At 35.0% G+C, this 20812-nt stretch overlaps 1 protein-coding gene and 1 pseudogene across 1 annotated transcript in view; one reads left to right on the forward strand and one right to left on the reverse strand.

Annotated features, from left to right (window-relative positions):
* The window catches only part of SLC25A21 (solute carrier family 25 member 21), a 989784-nt gene that overhangs the window by 109441 nt on the left and 859531 nt on the right, over window positions 1-20812 (forward strand). The gene's annotated exons all lie outside the window — the stretch shown is intronic.
* Window positions 54-1373, reverse strand: LOC100024671 (glyceraldehyde-3-phosphate dehydrogenase-like; annotated as a pseudogene).

Consider the following 20812-nt stretch of genomic DNA (forward strand, 5'->3'; position numbering starts at 1 on the left):
TATAGATATTCACCCATTTCACCTAGATTGTCATATTTATTGCCATATAATTGGGCAAAATAGGGTTTTTATTTTGCACTGAATGTGGTGAATTTATTGATGGTACAGAAGATAGGACTCTATCTTCTGAACCAGGCATTGGATCCACAGCTTAGAGACATAGGTTATGGGTGTGGACTCCCCAGTGGTGGAACTACTTTTTTTTTTTTTGGTTAGGGATGAAGATCCATGGTTTTACGCTTTACTCCTTGAAGGCCATGTACAGCATGTGATCTACTATATGGTGACTATAACCGTACTCATTGTCATTCCTAGAAATGAACTTGACAAAATGGTCATTGAGGGCAATGCCAGCACCAGCATTGAAGTTAGAAGAGTAGGTATCACTGTTCAAGTCACAGGATACAACCTGGTCCTCTGTGTAGCCCAAGATGCCCTTCAAGTATCCCTCTGCAGCTTGCTTCAATATCTTCTTAATGTCATCAAATTTGGCAGCTTTCTCCAGGTGGCAAGTCAGATCTACCATAGAAACATTGGCAGTAGGAATATGAAAGGTCATGCCTGTGAGCTTCCTATTCAGCTCAAGTATGAACTTGCCCATAGCCTTGGCAGCACCAATGGAAGTAGGGATGATACTCTGTGCAGCACCATGCCCATCACACCATAGCTTGCCAAAGGGTCCATCTACTGTCTTTTGGGTAGTGATAATGGCATGACTGTGATCATGAGTCCTTCCACAATGCTAAAGTTGTCATGAATGACCTTGGCCAAGAGGACAAAGCAGTAGGTAGTGCAGAAGGCATTACTGACCATTTTGAGGGAATTATATTTCTCCTGGTTCACCCCATCTCAAAATTGGGGCATCAACAGAAGGGGCAGAGATAATGACTCACTTGGCTCCACCCTTCAAGTGAGCCTTGACATTTTAGATGGTGGTAAAGACACCAGTGGACTCCATAATGAACTTGGTTCCAGCATCTCCTCATTTAATGTTGGAGGGAACCCACTCCTGGAAGATGGTAATGGCTTTTCCATTGATCACCAGCTTTCCATTCTCTGCCTTTACAGTGCCCTTGAACTTGCCATGAGTGGAATCATATTGGAAAGTGTAATCTGTGTATTTGAGGCCAATGAAGGAGTCATTGATGGCCACAACATCAACTCCTTTGGAATTGAATACTGCCCTGGTGAACAGGTGTCCAATATGGACAAATCTGTTGACTCCAACTTTCACCATCTTATCTTAGGAATGCAACTGCTAGCAGCAATCTTGGGAGAAGAGCTGAGAGCCCCAAATAGTTCTTAATAATTATCTTAATTTCCTCTTCATTAGAGGTAAGATCACCTTTTCATCTTTGATACTGTAAATTTGATTCTCTTATTTCTTTTTTTTTATTAGATTAATTGGCATATTATCTATTTTATTTGTTTTTTCAAAGTACCAGGTCATAGGCTTATTTATTAGTTGAATAGTTCTTTTACTTTCAATTTTATTAATCTATACTTTAACTTTTAGAATCTCCAATTTAGTTTTTTTCTGGGGATTTTTAATTCATTCTTTTTCTAATTTTTTAAGTTGCAAGTCCACCCTCTCATTTTTTTTTTTGCTATAGACACTCAGAGATATAAATTTTCCTGAGTACTGCTTTGGTTGTATCCCATAGGTTTTGATATGATATCTCCTCATTATCATTCTCTTTAATGAAGTCCTTAATTATTTTTATGATTTATTTTTTGACCCACCAGTTTTGAAGAATTATATTATTTAGTTTCCAATTAATTTTAAATTTGCCTTTCCATGGATACTTGTTATTAATAACTTTTTATGATCCTAGAAAGCTGTATTTATTATTTCTGTTTTTCTGCATTTGTTTGCAATATTTCTATGTCCTAATACATGGTTGATCTTTGTATATGTACCATGTACTGCTGAGAAGAAGGTATATTCCTTTTTAACCCCTGTTCAATTTTCTTCAGATAGCTATTAACCCTAATTTCTCTAGCATTTCATTCACTTCCCTTACTTATTTCTTATTTATTTTTAGGATTGATTTATCTAGTTCTGAAAGGGAAAGGTTGAGATCCTCCTTGGGTATGGTCTTACTATCTATTTCCTGCTTGAGCTCCTTAAAATTTTTCTTTAGAAATCTAGATGCTATACCATTTATTTAGTGATGTTTGGTAATGATATTATTTCATTGTTTATAGTACACTTTAGCAAAATGTAATTTCCTTCCTTATCTCTTTTAATCAGATCAATTTCTACTTTAGCTTTGTATGGTACCATGATTGCTACCCCCTATTTTTTTTTTACTTTAGATGATGCATAATAAATTCTGCTCTCACTTTTTACCTTGAATCTATGTGTTGCCCTGCCTCAAATGTGTTTCTTACACATTTTACAACATATAGTAGGATTCTGGTTTTTAATCCATTCTGCTACTCACTTCTGTATTAGTTCATGCCATTCACATTCAGCATTATGATTACTAACTGTGTATTACCCTATATTATATTATCCCCTTTAAATCCTTCTCTATTCCCCTTCTCTCTTTCTTTTCACCAATATTTCACTTTTTGTTCCCACACACACACTTCCTCTTCCCTTTGATTATTTCCCTCTTCCCTTTTCTTATTCCCCTTCTACTTCTCTGTGGGATAAGATAGAATTCTATACCCCACTGAGTATACTTGTTTTACCCTTTTTGAGCCAGTTACAATGAGAGTAAAGTTTAAGCATTGCCTGTCATCATCCTTATCCTCCCCTTTTTATAATGATTTTTTAAGCTTCTTTATGTTATATAATTTGCCCTATTCTATTTCTCCCTTCCCTTTTCTCTCAGTGAAACCCTCTCTTTCAACCCTTGATTGGTTTTTTACATATCATTCATATGCATACATATCATACCACACATACATATCATTCCATATCATCACATTTACATCATATCATCATAATCAGCTTACTTCTTCACCATCTTTCTGAGTAAATTCCTTCTATCTTCTCTATTACTAAGAATAATTTTTGAGATTTACAGAAATCCTCTTTCCATGTAGATATATACACATTTTGAACTTAACTAATTGCTTAAATTTTTTGTTTCTTATTTACCTTTTTCGGGCTTCTCTTGTGTCTCATGTTTGGACTTTAATTTTTTTGTTTAGGTCTGGATTATTCCTCAGGAATGCTTGGAAATCTTCTATCTCATTGAATATCCATTTTCCCCTGAAAGAATCTACTCAGTTTTGCTGGATGGGTGATTGGGTTGTAAACCCAAATCTTTTGCCTTCCTGAATATCATATTCCATGTCTTTTGATCCTTGAATGTAGAAGCCCCTAGGTCCTGTGTGATCCTGATTGTAGCTCCCTGGTATTTGAATGTTTTCTTTCTGGCTGCTTGAAATATTTTTTTCTTGCCTTAGTGGCTCTTGAATTTAGCTATTATATTTCTAGAAGTTGTCATTTGAGGATTTCTTTCTGGAGGTGATCTGTGAATTCTTTCAATTTCACTTTTATTTTCTTGTTTGAGGATCTTTGGGAAGTTATCTGTTATAATTTCTTGCAATATGATGTCTAAGGTTTTTTCTTGATCATGGCTTTCAATAATTCTCAGATTGTCTCTCCTAGATCTATTTTTAGGTCAGTTGTTTTTTTTTATGAGATATTTCATGTTTTCCACTGTTTTTTCATTCCCTTGATTCTGATTTATTGTTTCTTGATTCATCATGAAATCATTAGCTTCTAGATGGTCAATTCTGATTTTTAAAGCCTGATTTTCTTCTGTCAGTTTTTGGGTCACCTTTTTCAATTGACCCATTTCTTCTTGCATCATTTTCATTTCTCTTTCCCACTTTTCCTCTGCCTCTCTTAACTGGTTTTTGAAGTCTTTTTTTTTTTGAGTTATTCCAGTATTTGTGCCCAATCCATATTTTTCTTTTGTACTTTCTGTGTGTTTCCTTTGCTTTAATTGTCCCCTTCTGTGTCTGTACCTTGCTCTTTGTCTCCATAAAAATTCTTTAGAGTTACATGTTTTTTTTTTTTTTTTGCTTATTTTTCCTATTTAATTATGGGTAGGCTTGGGTGGGGATGATGTGATCTGAGGGCTGAAAGCTCTGAGAGTCCCCTCCCCCTGCTGATTCAATTGACCCTTGTGATGCTGATAGCTTAAAGACTTACTTCAGGCTTAGGTATAAGCTTTTGATCTCACTGATCTTGATCAGGAATAGGGTTGATCAAATTCTAGCTCCAGGGTTAGGCTCAAGTTTTTTGTTTCACTCTATTCTTGATCCAGTTAGGCATACCCTTGATTGTCCTGTCTTGGGACTCTTTATATAACATAAAGAAGCTTGAAAAATCATTATAAAGAGGGGAGGAGATTTAGGCAAAAAGATCAGTATTTAGTACTTAGTAATATTAGCTACCCCAAGCATAGACTAGAATTCCCTGGACAAGGGCTCCAGACTTCTCCACAGGTTTGAAATTGTCAAGGGATATGGTTTGGCTTTTACCACTATTTGCCCAGGCAGGATCTCAGCATCTGGATGTTGCCTTGAGCATAGGTTCTGGAACCTTGAATAGCAGTTGTGTGGTTGGTTGTATGTGGCTTGCTCTTGGCTTTCTCTTCCCTCCTTGCTACAGTTTCTTGCTGGCTCTGCTCTCTTCTCACCCCAGTGTCCTAGATGTTCTTTTTTCCACCTTTTGGGTTTTTCTTTTCTTGAAAGTTGTTTCACTCTCTCCCCTTGTTGGTTCTTTCACTTCTTCATTCTTTTTGTGGTGATATTTTCATCTTGATTGGAGAGGATTCTTATGTTGGCACAGAGATACTGAGGATTGCTCTGCAATTTTGGCTCCACCCCTAGAACTGGGATCCTTAATTTAGTGTGGACTGTATTTGTAATACTAGAATTTATTGTCTGCAAACCCAGGAAAAGTATCAAGTTTGTGACTTTAAATTCTAGGCATTATTAGGTAAGGTCTTGTTAGATATTAGGCAAGTGCTACATTTTTTCATTCTACAATAATACATTACCAAGATTCTATTGTTACTTTGCATAATATTATATTCATTTGTCACTATGTCTGGGCATCTTATAGATAGCCCATCTTTACTTTCTGTTGGCGATGACCTGGGCCTGAATTTCCATCATAAGCTCCTCTGTTTTCAGAACCCAATTTATATGACTCAGACATGTGTTTGGTATAATTTATGTCTAACTGAATTCATGTAGATTTTACTCATGGAGGAATTTTTTATTCTATTTCTGGATATCAGCCTTTTCATAGACTCCCTCTGAGTTGAACCACTTCCAGAAACATTCAATAAACCCAATGCCAAGTACATGTGAATAGACTTCTATTGCTTAGTAAAGTAGTGTCCACTTAGTGCAAAAGTATTTTTGGTAGATTTTTAAAATATTTATCATATTATCCAAAAATGTCCATCAATTGACTTCCTCTTTATTGATGAAATGCTAATATTTCTATAGATTCCTCAGGCAAATGGGCTCTATCTTTCATTAATGTATAGGTTTGGGTAGGATAGTTTCCAAATCAATATGGTCCATTTTATAGTTCTGAACATGGACAGTAAGAATAGTATCATGATATAGGTCTTAATTATCTTAAATGCATTCTCCTATTTAAGTTTGATTTCAGTAAGTGGCTATACAGAAAGAATTACACACAAATAATTATGTTAAAACTATAGACTGGGGACAGTTAGGTGCTCAGTGGATGGAGAGTCAGGCCTAGAGTCAGGAGCTAATGGGTTCAAATCTGGCCTCAGACACTTCCTAGCTGTGTGACCCTGAGCAAGTTACTTAACGCTCTTTACCTAGCCTTTACCACTCTTTTGTAACCAATATTTCCCACTCGTTCTAAAACTGAAAGTAAGGGTTTATAAAATAAATATAAAATAAAACAAATCTACAAGTTGACCATAAGAAAAACTTTAAGTATGTTGTATGGACTTTCTCTGATAGACTTTTTGGTTGATATGGATAAGAATCACAGAGGATAAGCAGGTCTGGATTAGTTGAAATTCTAATGGTTGAACAGGAAGTGGTAATAAAATCACAGGTCCATTTCAGTATTTAAGTATCTATCCATAATCTTGTCTTTGATATCTTTATGGGGAAATTGTCTTGTCCAAAGAGTCCAAATTGTTTGTAGTTATAGTTTTAATCCATTAGCTTCCATATTGAAGCTGAAACTTTTAATCTCAATATATCCTTTTTATATGCTCAGAATATGTAATCAAGTTCAAATAATGTTTTGATATCACTGGAGAAAAATTCCATGAGGTGAAGAGGCTATTTAAATGTGCTGCTTTTGTGGAGCCGAATAACTTGATAGCATCCATGTAGATCAAATGACTAATCTGTTTTGATTTGACTTCCATTTAAATTTGGAATCCATATTTAGTTCTATTTAGGTGATAGAATAATGCATTTAGGGCTCAATAGAAATATAATTAACTTAAATTGCCAAAATGTCATGCTATATCATGAAACTAATGAACTATTCTTGGCATTATACTTGGTGATGGTATGTTTTAAATAGTTTTCCATATGAGCATTGAATATTCTAGCATTGCCATTATACTCAGGTCTGTTTTATACATTTACCTATATGAATAAGCCATCAGCATAAAACTGAGTCAAAATCCTTGGAATAATCAACAAAAGCAGTATAAATGTTATAGTACTTTTAGACAGCTTGTTCAATAATAGCACAACTTTATGCTTCTCAGTCAAAACTATTATTTTCTTGTATTCATAGATTTCTAAATGACTCATTTGCATAAAGACTATAAATATATTATTTGCTTTAGTGTTTGAGAAGTTACTCTTTTTTTTTTTGAATGTTGATGTATTTAATGGAGAACCCAGTTTTGACCTAAAAAATGAATGAGGAAAAATTTTATTTTGGGCACTAAAAATCAAGGAAAAGTCTATTTCAGTATACTTAACAAATAAAGGAAGAAGAAGAAGTAATTACTAGGTATTATTAGCAGGTAAGTTGGGGCATGAGAAGCACATTCCTATTTCTGTATAGGAGAGGCAGGCAATTATATGCAATCATCTATGTAAAGGGTCAAATTTTGGGGGTAGGAGTTTGAACAAAGTCAGGAGAGCAGTTTCTTAAACACAACACATTTAGTTTGTTATTAGGAAACTATGGATAGGAAATAGAAAGGAAGAAAGTGAGAGTAATCTTTTAATAGTTTATAACTATACCTAAGATCCCAATCCTGACTAAAATTTTCTAAAAATCCCAAATCTATCTGCCTTTGAGGGCAGTTTCTTCTGCCAGGGCTAGGCTTAGACCTAGACTTCTCTACACTGACTATTTAATAATTTATTCACTATCTATCTATCTATCCAAATTAATCAATAATCAATAAGGCTGTTAAGGCCTTAAATCAATTTTTCTAACTGGTGGAGACAGAGAAATGGATGTAAGGCCTTAATAATACCTATTTCTATATTATTCATTTTTGTAATAGAGTAATCTTTTAAAACCAAAACCCCCAATCATATACCCATTGAATCACATGATCAATGATATCTTTTTTTCTTTTGTATTTCTTTTCCCACAGTTCTTCCTATGGATGTGGATAGCATTCTTTCTCATAAGTTGCTCAGTATTGTCCTTGATAATTGTAGTGTTGCTAGTAGAGGAGTCCATTACAATCGATTATGCCATAGTGTATCTGTCTCTGTGTACAGCATTTTCCTGGTTCTGCTCTTTTTACTCTGCATCAGTTCTTGAAGGTCTTTCCAGTTCATATAGAATTCTTCCAGTTCATCATTCATTATGGCACAATAGTTTTCCATCATCATCAGATACCACAACTTGTTCAGCCATTACCTAATCAATGATACCCATTTATTTTCCTATTTTATTTATTTTTTCAAAGTACTTGCTTCTAGTCTTATTTATTGAACCAATAGTTCTTTGACTTTCAATTTTATTAATTTCATCTCTGATTTTTAGGATCTCTAATTTAGTCTTCAGAAGATTTTTAATTTGTTCACTTTCTAGTTTTTTAATTTGCACGCACAATTCATTGACCTCTGCCCTCTCTAATTTGTTAATATATGAACTCAAGTATATGAATTTCCCCCTGAGTACTGCTTTGGCTGCATCCCATAGATTTTGAAAGGATGTCTCATCATTGTCATTTTCTTCAATGAAGTTATTGTTTCTATGATTTCTTCTTTAACTAATTTTGGAGAATCATATTGTTTAATTTCCAATTAGTTTTTGATTTGCCTCTCCATGTACCCTTACTAATTATTATTTTCATTGCATTGTAATCCGAAAAGATTGCATTTATTATTTCTGCTCTTTTGCACTTTTTCTCAATGTTTTTATGCCCTAATATGTGGTCAATCTTTGTGAATGTACCATGTGCTGCTGAAAAAAAGGTATATTCCTTTTTGTCCCTATTTATTTTTCTCCACATATCTACTAACTAAAAATTCCCCAAGGTTTCATTCACTTCTCTTACTTCTTTCTTATTTATTTTTTTGGTTTGATTTATCTATCTAGTTCTGTTACAGGAAGGTTCAGGTCTCCCACTAGTATAGATTTTCTATCTATTTCCTCCTTGAGCTCCACTAGTTTCTTCTTTAGAAAATTGGATGCTATGCCATTTGGTGCATACATGTTGAGTATAGATATTTCCTCATTGTCTATACTGCCTTTTATCAGGATTACATTACCTTCCCTATCTCTTTTAGCTATATCTATTCTTCCTTTGGCTTTGTCAGATATCATGATTGGGTCTCCTGCCTTCTTTTTATCAGTTGATTCCCGATAGACTTGGCTCCATCCACTTACCTCTATCATGTGTGTTTCTTATAGACAGCATATGGTAGGGTTTTGGATTCTAATCCACTCTGCTATTTACTTGTGTTTTATGGGTGAGTTCATTACATTTACATTCAGAGTTATGATTACCAGCTACATCCCAGCATTTTGATTTCTCCTCCTAGTCCTGCCATTTCTTCTTCCACTATTTACTTCTACACCAATCTTTTGTTTTTAATCAGTCCCCCTAATTCCCATCCTTATTTTACTTCCCTTTCTACCCCCTCCCTTCTTATTCCCCCTTATTTTCTTTACAGTCTTTTTAAACTACCCCCCCACCCTCTCCCTCCCTTGTACTGCTTCCCTCCCCACCAATCTGTTTGTTACCCTTCTACTTCCCTATAGGGCGCAAATCAATTCTCTGCCCCAATGGACTGGGTTGTTCTTCCCTCTTTGAGTCAATTTCAATACACTTAAGAGTTGAGTATTTCCTATCTCCAACCCCTTCCAGTGTATTGATGTTCTCCCCCCTCCCACTATGAGCTTCTTTGTGACATATAAATTTACTCCCTTTTGTTTTTTTCCCATTTCTTTTAGTATTAACCTCTTTTTTAAATCTCTAGTTGTACACACACACACACACACACATATGGATTTATGCATACATATATCTATATACATATTTATGTCTTATATCATCCTATACAGTTTGTCACTGTTCCCTCTAATTGTTATTCTTCTAGATGCCCAGGTGATAACAATTTTTAAGAGTTACCAATGACCTCTTTTCTTATAGGGATACATATCATTTTAACTTATTGGGTCTCTTAAAAAAAGTTTTTTTTGTTTTGTTTTTCTTTTTTGCCTCCTTTTTAATTACCTTTTGATGATTCTCTTGAGTTCTGTGCTTGGGCATCAAATTTTCTGTTCAGGTCTGGTCTTTTCTTTACAAATGCTTGGAATTCTTCTATTTTGTTAAATGACCATATTTTCCCCTGTAAGAGTATAATCAGTTTTGCTGGGTAGTTGATTCTTGGTTATAGACCTAGTTCCCTTGCTTTCTGGAATACCATATTCCATGCCTTTTGGGCCTTCAGTGTAGATGCAGCCAGATCCTTTGTTATCCTCACTATGGTTCCATGGTATCTGAATGATTTCTTCTTAGCAGGTTGTAATATGTTTTCCTTGATCTGATAGTTCTTGAATTTGACTATAACATTCCTGGGTATGGTCAGTTGGGGATTAAGTACAGGTGGTAATCTGTGGATTCTTTCAGTCTCCACTTTTTCCTCTTGTTCTAGAATATTGGGGCAGTTTTCTTGGATCATTTCCTGTAGTATGATGTCCAGTCCTTTTTTTTTTGTAATGGCCTTTCGGTAGATCACTGATTCTTAAGTTGTCTCTCCTGGAATGATTTTCTAAATTGTCTGTTTTGTGAATGAGGTGCTTCATGTTTTCCTCAAATTTTTTATTCTTTTGGTTTTGTTTATAGTGTCCTGCTGCCTTGTGAAGTCACTTTCTTATAGTTGTTGTATTCTGGATTTTAAAGACTGGATTTCTTCTCTGGCTTTTTGGTCATCCACCTTCTGGTCTGATTTTCATTGGAGGTCATCTTTTATCTTCTCTGCCTCATCTTTCATTTTCTTTGCCTCATCTTTCATCTCCTTTGCCTCATTTTCAAGCTGATTAATTTTGTTTTTTCAAGACACTGTTTTCCATTTCCAGATGACTTATCTTGCTTTTTAAGTTCTTTTCCCAGTTGTCTTCAGTCTCTCTTAACTGTGTTTTGAATTGTATTTTGAGTTCTTCCAGAGCCTGTATCCAATTCACTGGGTTTTCTATTTTTTTTTTTGCTTGATGTTCCCTCATCCTTCTCTGTTCCATTTGCTCTTTGTTCATAGAAGCTGTTGATTGTAATTTCTTTCTTCTTTTTCTGTTGTTTGCTCATATTTACCCCTTATTTACTCCCTGCAGTTGGCTGAGCTCTTGCTCCTCTCCTTTTTTTTTTTGTGGTTTTGAGCTTTTCTTTCTGACTTCACCCTTGGAGTTTTGTCAGTAAATCTCTCAGTGTAGTATCTGGGGAATGGGTGTTGGAGGTTGAACTTCTATGCCCTCTGGATGCTTTGATGGGATTAAGTCTAGCAGTCTGTGGGGGATGGGTGTTGGTGCTTGAGCTTCCTTGCCCTCTAAAAGCTTTGATGGGATTAAATCCAGCTGTGTTTCTGGATGTGTCCTGAGACCAAACATCGGGATGGGTGGGGGGCAATGTGGAGTGTCTCCACTGCTACAACTATGTCTCTTGCTCTGAGCTCCATTTTTCTACTCTGTCTCCCCACTGCCTATGCTGGATGCTCTGAGCCTGGCACAGTTTTGCCCACAAGGTACTCCCTAAAACCAGCGCCTTTGCCTGCCCAGAAGTTCTAACTGCCACTAGAGTCTTAGCATTCTATGTGGAGGAGGGGTCCCAGGACCTTCTTTCTTCCTTCCCCTTAAACCCGAGTGTTCTCAAATTCTGGCTTTGGGGGCATATCTTTTAAGTTGAGTTCAGCAGGAGGGTTCCTTGGCTCTGTCTTGTTGTTAGGTTTGATTTTTAGTCCCCTAGGCACATTTAGTTTGTAATCAGTAAGGAAGTGTTTTCAGAGGTCTGAAAGTTTGTTGCCTCTATGCCACCATCTTGACTCTGACTTCTACCCATTTATTTTCTAATTTTTTTTTTTTGCCACCATAAAGAGTGTGGCTATAAAAATTTTTGTACAAATATTATTCTTTATTATCTCTTTGGGATATAAACCTAGCATTGGATCAAAGGGCATGCAGTCTTTTAAAGCCCTTTGGGCATAATTCCAAATTGTGGGGGAAATTTTTAATATTAGGACTGCCATATTTTGTAGTAAATTCCTGACTATACCCTTGACCAAAAAGTATAAATGTAAATGAAGTATCAAACATCTGTTTTTGTGTTGTGTTTTGTGTGAGAAATGCCCAAAGGAGAAAAACCAAGGAGATTTAACAGAAATTGTTTTCCAATACTAAACTTCACAAAAAGTAAAGAGGAAAGTACTGCAATCATCAGCTTAGTAACAGAAGTGAGGTCTCCAACAATTATATAAGCAGTATACTACACTGGTGTTTCCCTGCAAATTTTCATACAAGAAGTGCTGTATCTTTTTCACAAAGGAGATATCAATTCCCATTAATTGAATAGAATATTCACTCAATTCACTACAGTGACAAAACAGTCCATCTTTTCCACTTTGCATTAATAACAGGAAAGATTTCATATTTGACTCTTTTTTATAGTTTTCTTTTGGTCACCAAAACACCAAAACCCCTTACTTCCAAGTGCCACCATAAATACACATTCCCTCAGGTCCTGAATTTCCTGACTGGAAATTTTCAACAGCAGTAAGAGTACTTTCAACTTATAATACTCCCAGATCCGCTGAAATGGAATCAAGGCCAATGCTTCCACTGATATTTACTCCTTTTCCTACAGCTTTTTCATGATACTTCTAGTACTTCCAGAAACTATAGTTTCTCCAGAAATGTCAATATAGTGAGCTCCATTTTCAATACAAGCTTTGACACAGTCACTATAAAATCACTGCGTTTCTATACAATTGAGAACAACAGTTGCTTGTTCTGCCATTTTTTCCAGAGAGGTTGAATTAATGACATCTCAGATGTCTATTCAGGCTCAAATACTAATTTCGATTGGGAGTGTTGGTCTTTCCAATGTCTGTGCTGCCTTCTTCAACATCTGCAGCAGCTCTTCTCCACTCTGACCAGTAACAGCCCAGGGCAGTGGAGTAGCTCCAGGCTCATTTGCTGCTTGGTCACTTTCTCTGGCATAAATTGGTCAGTGAAGCCAGAAGCTCCAGGAACCACCAAGTGAAAGTACCTCTTTTCAGTCTCTATGACTAGCTCGCAATGGGGCCTGCAGTATGACTCAAGTAGATCAGATTTGCATCTGTGTGGTAGACAGCGCCGCCATGACATGATATCATCTGTGAAGAAATGTGTGATTGAACTTGCATTTGAGAAAACTGGTGGAGCATCATACTAGTAATTCATGCATTAGGCATTTGAGCTAATAATTATGTAACCTATCTGATTCTGCCAATGCCCAGTTTGGAGAAAGCTACTTCTTTCTTCCTTTCTTCCTTTCTTCCTTCCCAGGGTCTTGCCCAGGGTCACACAGCTAGGAAGTGTCTGAGGCCATATTTGAACCCTATCTCTAGGCCTAAAAATCATTTTCTAAGTAAGTTTTTGATGTCTTCTGTGTGTTATATCATCATAGTCATCAATAGTGCCCTGTCTCCTTCTCTTTCTCAGATAGCCTTGCCATATGACAATACTTCTTAATGAGAAAAAAACAAAGCTAACGCAACTCCCAGGACCATTTTATATCTTTGGTACATTTCATGTGCACTCATGTTTTACTTGCTTTAGTGATCAGTGCAATTTGCACTGAAACATTTCTAGAAGGTAGGACATTGATGTTTCAAAATTATTCCAAATTATCTTGCCTTTTTGTGGTATCAGAACACTTATTTCACTGTCCTCCATGTCAAGCCATCATCATGGTTTTGATTAGGTTCAGTCTATAAATTTATGTTTCATTGTCTAGTTTTTGGACTCAGTAGTACTTGCATCACAGTGATCAGAATGTTGAGCCACTCTGTCACAGAGCAACTCTGTCAAAGCCCATTTCTCCAGAGTTTCAAGGTTTGTATTAGGCCTTCATAGTCACTCTAGAAGTCTCGGGGCATATGAGGTCCCTACTGAACAGAAGTCTGGCTGGTATTCCCGTACTTTGCCTTTGCTAGCTCTATACTCTCTTCCTCAACTCCCAGGTCATCATGATCTGCACTTTGAGGGAATGATTGTTGTCACACTGTGGCAGTTGTTAGCAGTGTAATTAGTGGAATCTTTACTAAAAGTTTATTGCTACTCCCTCTCAATTTCTATTCGAAAACATGAGAACAGAGTATTATGAGGAGAAATCGATATTTATATGGAGAAATGGTCACAAGGATAAATGGATTTTGAGCTGACTCCGTTATATCATATGAGGTCTGTAGTGATTCAACAACTGATTTCTGATAATTTCATCACTTAGTTCTAAGTGTTTTGAAATTATCTTACCAAAATATGGAAAGACTTTTATAAATTGATGCAGAGTAAATAAAAGAAATATATATATATACATATATATATGTATGTATATGGATGAAAACATTCTAAAGACAAATGACTTAATACTTCTGTTCAATGTAATGATCAATATGATTCCAGAGGACCCGTTATAAAGCATGCTCCACGTCTTCTGACAGAGATGATGGACTCAAGATGCAGTATAGTTTTTGGCATGTCAGTGTGGTGATGTAGTTTGGCTATGTAGGTTTCTTACAAGATTTTTCTTTTTCAATGCAGGGAAGGCAGGAGAAAGAGAAAATAAGTGCTTGTTAATTTAAAAAAAATATGATGATAATTATTGCTAACCCTCAACCATTTTCTTCTTCATTCTCAATTCTTTTGACTGATATATATATATATATATATATAATAGAATTTGTAGTTTATATATAATATATGACAGAATTCCTAATTTATTTTATAGGGATTCTGTTATTGGAGGAGATAGGAGGATGAAGCTAGGGAAGGGAAATGTCTGAGTTATTTTCACTTTGTGTACAGTCGAGGTAGATTGGAGGCAGAGAGCTAGTGATGTGTATTTATCTATTTCCCAAATTTCTTTTCACTAACTTTTGAGTTAGTGGAATTTGGAGTTGTAATTTCATTCATTGTTTCCTTATCTTTATTCTTCTGACTCATCATTAAATCTGACATTTCCTTTATTGAGTCATATTGGTGACTAGACATTTTCTCCTGATAAAGTAGAGGAAATTTAATACTTTGTGATATTGTTTGATGCTTTCCATTCTCTTCTTGAATAAAGTTTTAATATAGGCATGAAGCTTCATTGACTTGAACTTGTTTAATTGTTTAACTGTGAACTATATTTTCCATAATCTCCTTGTATTTTTCATGATACTATCCCATCTCTAGTTTTTAAGTTGAAGCTCATGAGTTTTAAGGAATATTAATTTAGTGTGAAGGATCTTGTTAAGATTTGCTTAGAATTTTCATAGAATTTCTTTACCTCTTAATTCATGCTAACAGTTTTGAGCCATATGTTACAATTATCATCATTTACTCTTTTTCTCTTTTTATTTATAGGCAAAATGACAAAGAGTTCCAGAACAATTAAACTAATTCTGGCAACTTCCTTATTTGTTTATGAAGGAAGTACATTTGAGCTATTCTGATATTTAGCTTCAACTTTGTCTTGAGCATTCCGTTTTGTTTATATCACAAATATCAAAAGATAGCATGATTCATTTTATCTGGATATGTCCACTTATTGGTCATTAGCCAAGAATCTCATATTCATAGCACTAAAAGTTAAATTAATGTTTATATAAGCAACTCAAACTCTGTGATTTTTTTGTGTCCTTCACACTTTCACCATTCTCTCATCCTGTAGATTTCAGGGGCAGAGTCTGTGGAAGGCTGAGAACTATTTAACAAGTTGTAGTTTCATGGATTGTTGCCATGACCAAAGAATTCCTCATAACATGGCTAGCTTAGGGGCAATGAGTCTCTGCATACTTAGCCAAGCTAAGGACCACAAGTAAATTCTTTAAATGAGTCAAGCACAGAACCTTGATAGAATCTACTATAGCCTGAACTCCACTAAAATAACTTTCAAGAATGCTAGATGATCTCCATGCTGTGGTGGAGTATTGGCAAAGGGCTGTTGCTTTGAGGCATTTTTGTCTATCCAGAATTAACCTATTCAAGTTCAATAGAAGATTAACTCTTTTTGCCAACCCTTATCTACTTGTGTTTAGATATAGGACTACTAAATAGGGTTAATAATATTTTTGTCTGAGGAGAAGGTGATAGAATTAATGTGTCCTATAGTTTGTGTAGCTACCCAGTAGCCCTCCTTTAGGTTTGGTAGTCATCAAATTGAATGAAGGTGGGAACAAACACATACATCAATAGCAGTTCTTTTGACCTGCCTTAATGGGAGTGGGAAAGGCTTTCACAAAAATTTCTTTCTAGCATTAGGATTTGGAAGACAAATACAAATGGTAGCAAATGTGGACAAATCACTTTCCTAACTTAGTATTACTATTTCTCTGACCAACTTCAAATTTTCCCAACTTAGTATTTTCCTGGTCAGACTTTCACCCCTGCCCTGACCTTTCCTCCCAAATTACCCACCAGGAGTCAAGTTAGTTATTTGAGTGGCAAAGTTCAATCCTCATCATCTGATTTACCCAATGGATTGATCTTTCAAGGATTTGCTATGAGTCTCCTGAGGAAGTGGCAGAAAGAATTGGAAAATTTGGAAAGAATGCTACACTTTGGAGGCATAGTAACAGATTTCCAACACTGTCTCTGATGCTTCATGCTTTACAACCTAGATCAAATGACTTAATATAACTAGGTCCCAATTTTTTCTTTATTCAAAGATATTTTATTTTTCCAATTACATATAATAACAGTTTTCAGCATATGTTTCCTGAAGTTATGAGATCCAAATTGTCTCTCCCTTCCCTCCATCCTCTTGGAGATGGTAAGCAATTTGATCTGGGTTAAACATGAATATGCATATTTTTTTAAAAAAATGAGAATAAAATTTGCTTTTGGGATTGGGACCATGCTTATGAGGATAAAGGGAATTTATCTTGTTTTTTTAAAGCTGATTTCCATCAGTAAATTTCCATGTCAGTGAAGTTATAAAAATTCCAAATCATGTTCTTCTCTGATGTGGTTAAATCCATTCTGGAGCACAAACCATTAAAAAAAATATTCAGTGAAAAAAAATGAAGAGGAAAACTGATGCAATACATTTTACAGGTTAGCATTTCTTTTAATTTAGCCCATAATCAAAGCAATCATAAAAGAAAATGAGTGATAGATAACTTCAAAACTTTGCCACAATTGCTTCCCCACTTCTACTTCTTTGTAGCTTCATATATTCTGCTATTTTCCAAGTTCTTTGGAGATAGGAATCTTAGTCTACTTTCCAGCTTTGACTGGCAGGTGTGGCAAAGACCAAGAGTACTGACTCGAAATATTCTCCTTATCAATAAAATTTGCTCTTCTTTTTTATATGAGAAAACAAATTTTGCACTCACAAAATATTTGAATTTTTGGTGTGATTGTGAAGCTCTCTCTTTTAAGCACATGGTGGACCTATTCTTTTCCCTGGCAAACCATCCAACTAGGTTTCTGTTTTCCCCTCCAGGGAAGATAATGTGGTTTGCATTCTTTTAAAAGTCTTGGACATCAAGAATTTTGAGGTCAGTACATCTAGGGAAGTGAAGCAATGAATGGCAACTAACCCAGTGGTATAACCTCTCAAGTGTGCTCCTTAAAGGCCATTTTCTCCTTGTTTTTCTTTTTCTTTTTTCCCTTTCATGTATTAACCACAAATAACAACCCACAATGTTTAAGTCAGCTTCTCAAGAAGCCACTAACAAATGTTCAAAGCATTTCAACAAAGTTTCTAAGAAAGTTCCCTATAGAATTTCAATTACACGAACACCAATTCATTCTCAGTGTTCTACTGACTGTCTCTTGGTGATGAAAAAATAACTGAAATTCAATTCTATAAAGAAAACAGGAAAACTTGTTGAAGACATTGTAAGCTTGTTTTTGGGGGGATCTTTATGTGTAAGGAAGCATCTGGGGCTATCTCTCCCAAATCTATTTGGACTAACAGTCTTATCCCTAGAGTTTGGTAACCTATTCTCAGGGTTTAGGAGAAAAACTGATAGGCTAGAAGTTTTCTAATAATTCTACTATTGCTCATCAGTTTTTTTCTAGTCTGTTCCTTCCATTATCATATAACCTGTTAGTATCTCCTCAATATAAGTTAACCAGTTAACACAAATAGCTTTTACAAAGGAATAAAACCTGAGTAAAATATCCATTCAAATTCGAAGGTTTATTTTCCCCTCTGTTTCTATAAAACTTTCTCCCCTACCTCAGCTTAGGCAGAGAGGCACTTGATCTCAGAAATCAGAATCCTAGCCAAGTTAATTACTGAGTGCAGCATAACAAATCGTTCTTTTGCTTGGATGCTAGGTAAATTCGCTGGTAGGTTAGACCAAACAAGCTTTTTGCCAGGACTGAGTCCTCACTTTAGTTGGCTATTGGCTCCAGAAGTTAGTATCTCTTTTTGCTGGTGGAACTTTTAATAGTTCTTCTAACCTTTTGAAGTTTAAAAAGTTGCAACTTGGTTTTTTTTCCATCTCTGGTACTTATTCACTATGATCATGAAAGGATAAACACTATGAGATAAATGAAACAAAGGTGTCATGCTTTTATGGCCATTTGGGAGTTAGCACAATGGTACTTGCCACTACCTCTTTCCCTTACCTGCAGGTTCACTGTGTTTCCTCTTCTTCAATCAAAAGCTGCCAGGGAAGAAATAAAGAGGGATTATTCCCAGAGAGTTATAGAACTGTGTAAACTCTTAGACCCAGAAATTCCATTGCTAGGTCTGTTTGCCAAGGAGATCAAAGAAAAAGGAAAAGAAATTTGTCTCAAGATATTTATAGAAGCTTTCTTTGTGGTGGTAAAGAATTGGAAATTGAGAGCATGTCCATCAACTGGGGAATGGCTGGAAAAATTGTGGGATGTAATTATGATGTAATATCACTGTATCATAAGAAACAATGAGCAGGTTAATTTAAAAAAAACTTGGAAAGACCTACATGAAGTAATGAAGAGTAAAATGAGTAGAAATTATAGAATATTACATATATCTTCAGAATTAATATTTGAAGGATAACTTATGATTGTCTACCTTGAGAGAATGAATTGAAAAACAGAAAAATGAAAGACACAATTTGTATATCTACATATCTTTTGCTGGGTGATACTTTCTATGATTTGGGGTGGGGAAGGAGAGGCTGAGATACTTTGAAATAAATTATATTAAATAAATAATTTTTTAAAAAAAGAAGTTTGCTTACTCAAACCTTTCTTATGCATGATTAGTTTTGACTCATCAGCAAATTAAAGACTTTTCATACAATAAGCCAAAAGAAACAACCTGAAAATTCATCATCCTCAAAAATGATTGCGGTGGGTTCTTAAAATTTCCAGACATTTTCAAGGAAGCTCTGGTTATATGCTCCCTGGAATGGCCCTCATAGGTTCATTTAGTCCTACTATATAATCATATGTTTAACAGTTGATTTCAAGGAATAATATATGATTACACTTCTGTGGGTCCTCCCTTGGATATAGATCATAATTCCTTTATGTCTTAGTAAATAGTTTTAGTTAATTGCAGGGACTGAAAAATTCATCACTCTGTGGTTAGTTTGGTTATGAGACTCTGAATTCTCTGTCTTTTCTCAGATAACACTGCTGACCTTGTAAAAACCTTTCTAGTTTAGTTGGACCCACCAGAATTTGTGTTTTGCTAGAATACCCCTTAGGAACCAAGGGCCAATTCCATTCTAAACAAAACAAAACAAAACAAAACAAAACAAAACAAAACAAAACAAAACAAAACAAAACAAAACAAAACAAAAAACCAGAAAGGGCTTTTAATAGAGGGAGTTAAGTATAGATTCGTTTATAAAAAGTAAATGATTTACTGAAAATATAGAATGTTTTTGAATCTTAGAATGTAGTGATTTTAAGAATAGGATGTCATTTTTATGACATGCTTTATCTAAATTATTTTAGAATGTTTTAATCTATCACTGCATGATGGAGAATGAGTATACAAAATGAATTGAATTTGCCACTTTATTGTTTGTGATATTACATCTGATAAAATACCTGTTCTTTTGACACATTTCTTCAAGATTCCCTTCCTCACAGTGAGTCTGGGATTAAATGTTTCAATCTTGCATATCTCTTTAAAGTGATTTTGTTTCTTTTGGGTAACTGCCACTTTAAAATAACAAAAGTGGAATGCAGAGTCAGAGTGGAAAGGTCATAGAATGAGAAACTCAACCTCTTCAAAGTACCTAGAGTTAGTGTGTCCTACAACTTGACTCATCATGTTTTATTATACCTAACTATTCATTATAAAGAAATTCTCTTAAAGGAAGAAGAAAAGAACATTTTAAAGTTTCTACTTTGGGATGAATTTGGAAAGAAATAAATTCCTGTGGAACTTTTAGAGTCATTTATTCCAAATTTTAGATTTTAATGCTGTGCCAATATTATACATTTCTTTTGGTAAATTGAGAGAGAAGTGTTAATATGGTTTTAAAATGGAGAGTTGTACTTAATACATACTTACATTAGTGCTCATGCCAATTCTGAGAGGTCTCTAGTTCAACATTTATACACAAAATCCTTTCAGAAGATATTTCATTTGGGAAATGTAACATGAATCATACCTAGTTTAGATCGCAAATATTATATAAATAACTCAGCATTTGGTTGTTTGAGAGGAAAACTGATAGAGGATTTTCTGAATTTGTTTTTATCAGAAAAATAGTTCTCTCTCTCTGTGGCTCCCTTGTCTTTCAGTCACACTTCCCCCCCACCCCCCCACCCCCACCTCCAGGTTCTTAGTGAGATATGCTAAAAATTTCTTTGTTATAAATGCCATATAGATTTTCCTGTGGTCAAAGATTGTGTTTGTATATATAGGGTAGTGTGGAGATAGTCAAATAAAAAAGTAAATAAAAAGATATCCAGTTAAAATTCAGCAAACTTTACAATACTGCAAAGTAAGTAAAAGCAGATGTTGTAAAGTTTAGAAAATCAAGACATTATTTCCCTGTTTCCATTGATTTTTTTCTAAACACATTATAAATAAGCTTTGAAGTAATACAAAGTACCCAGTTTGGTTTACTGATATCATCTTTTGTAAAAAACTTTTATCAATTCTTGTTTAAATTATTGACTAACTGATATCTGGTGTGGTTAAACAACTGA

Source organism: Monodelphis domestica, chromosome 1 (assembly GCF_027887165.1).
Source record: "Monodelphis domestica isolate mMonDom1 chromosome 1, mMonDom1.pri, whole genome shotgun sequence".
NCBI lineage: Eukaryota > Metazoa > Chordata > Mammalia > Didelphimorphia > Didelphidae > Monodelphis > Monodelphis domestica.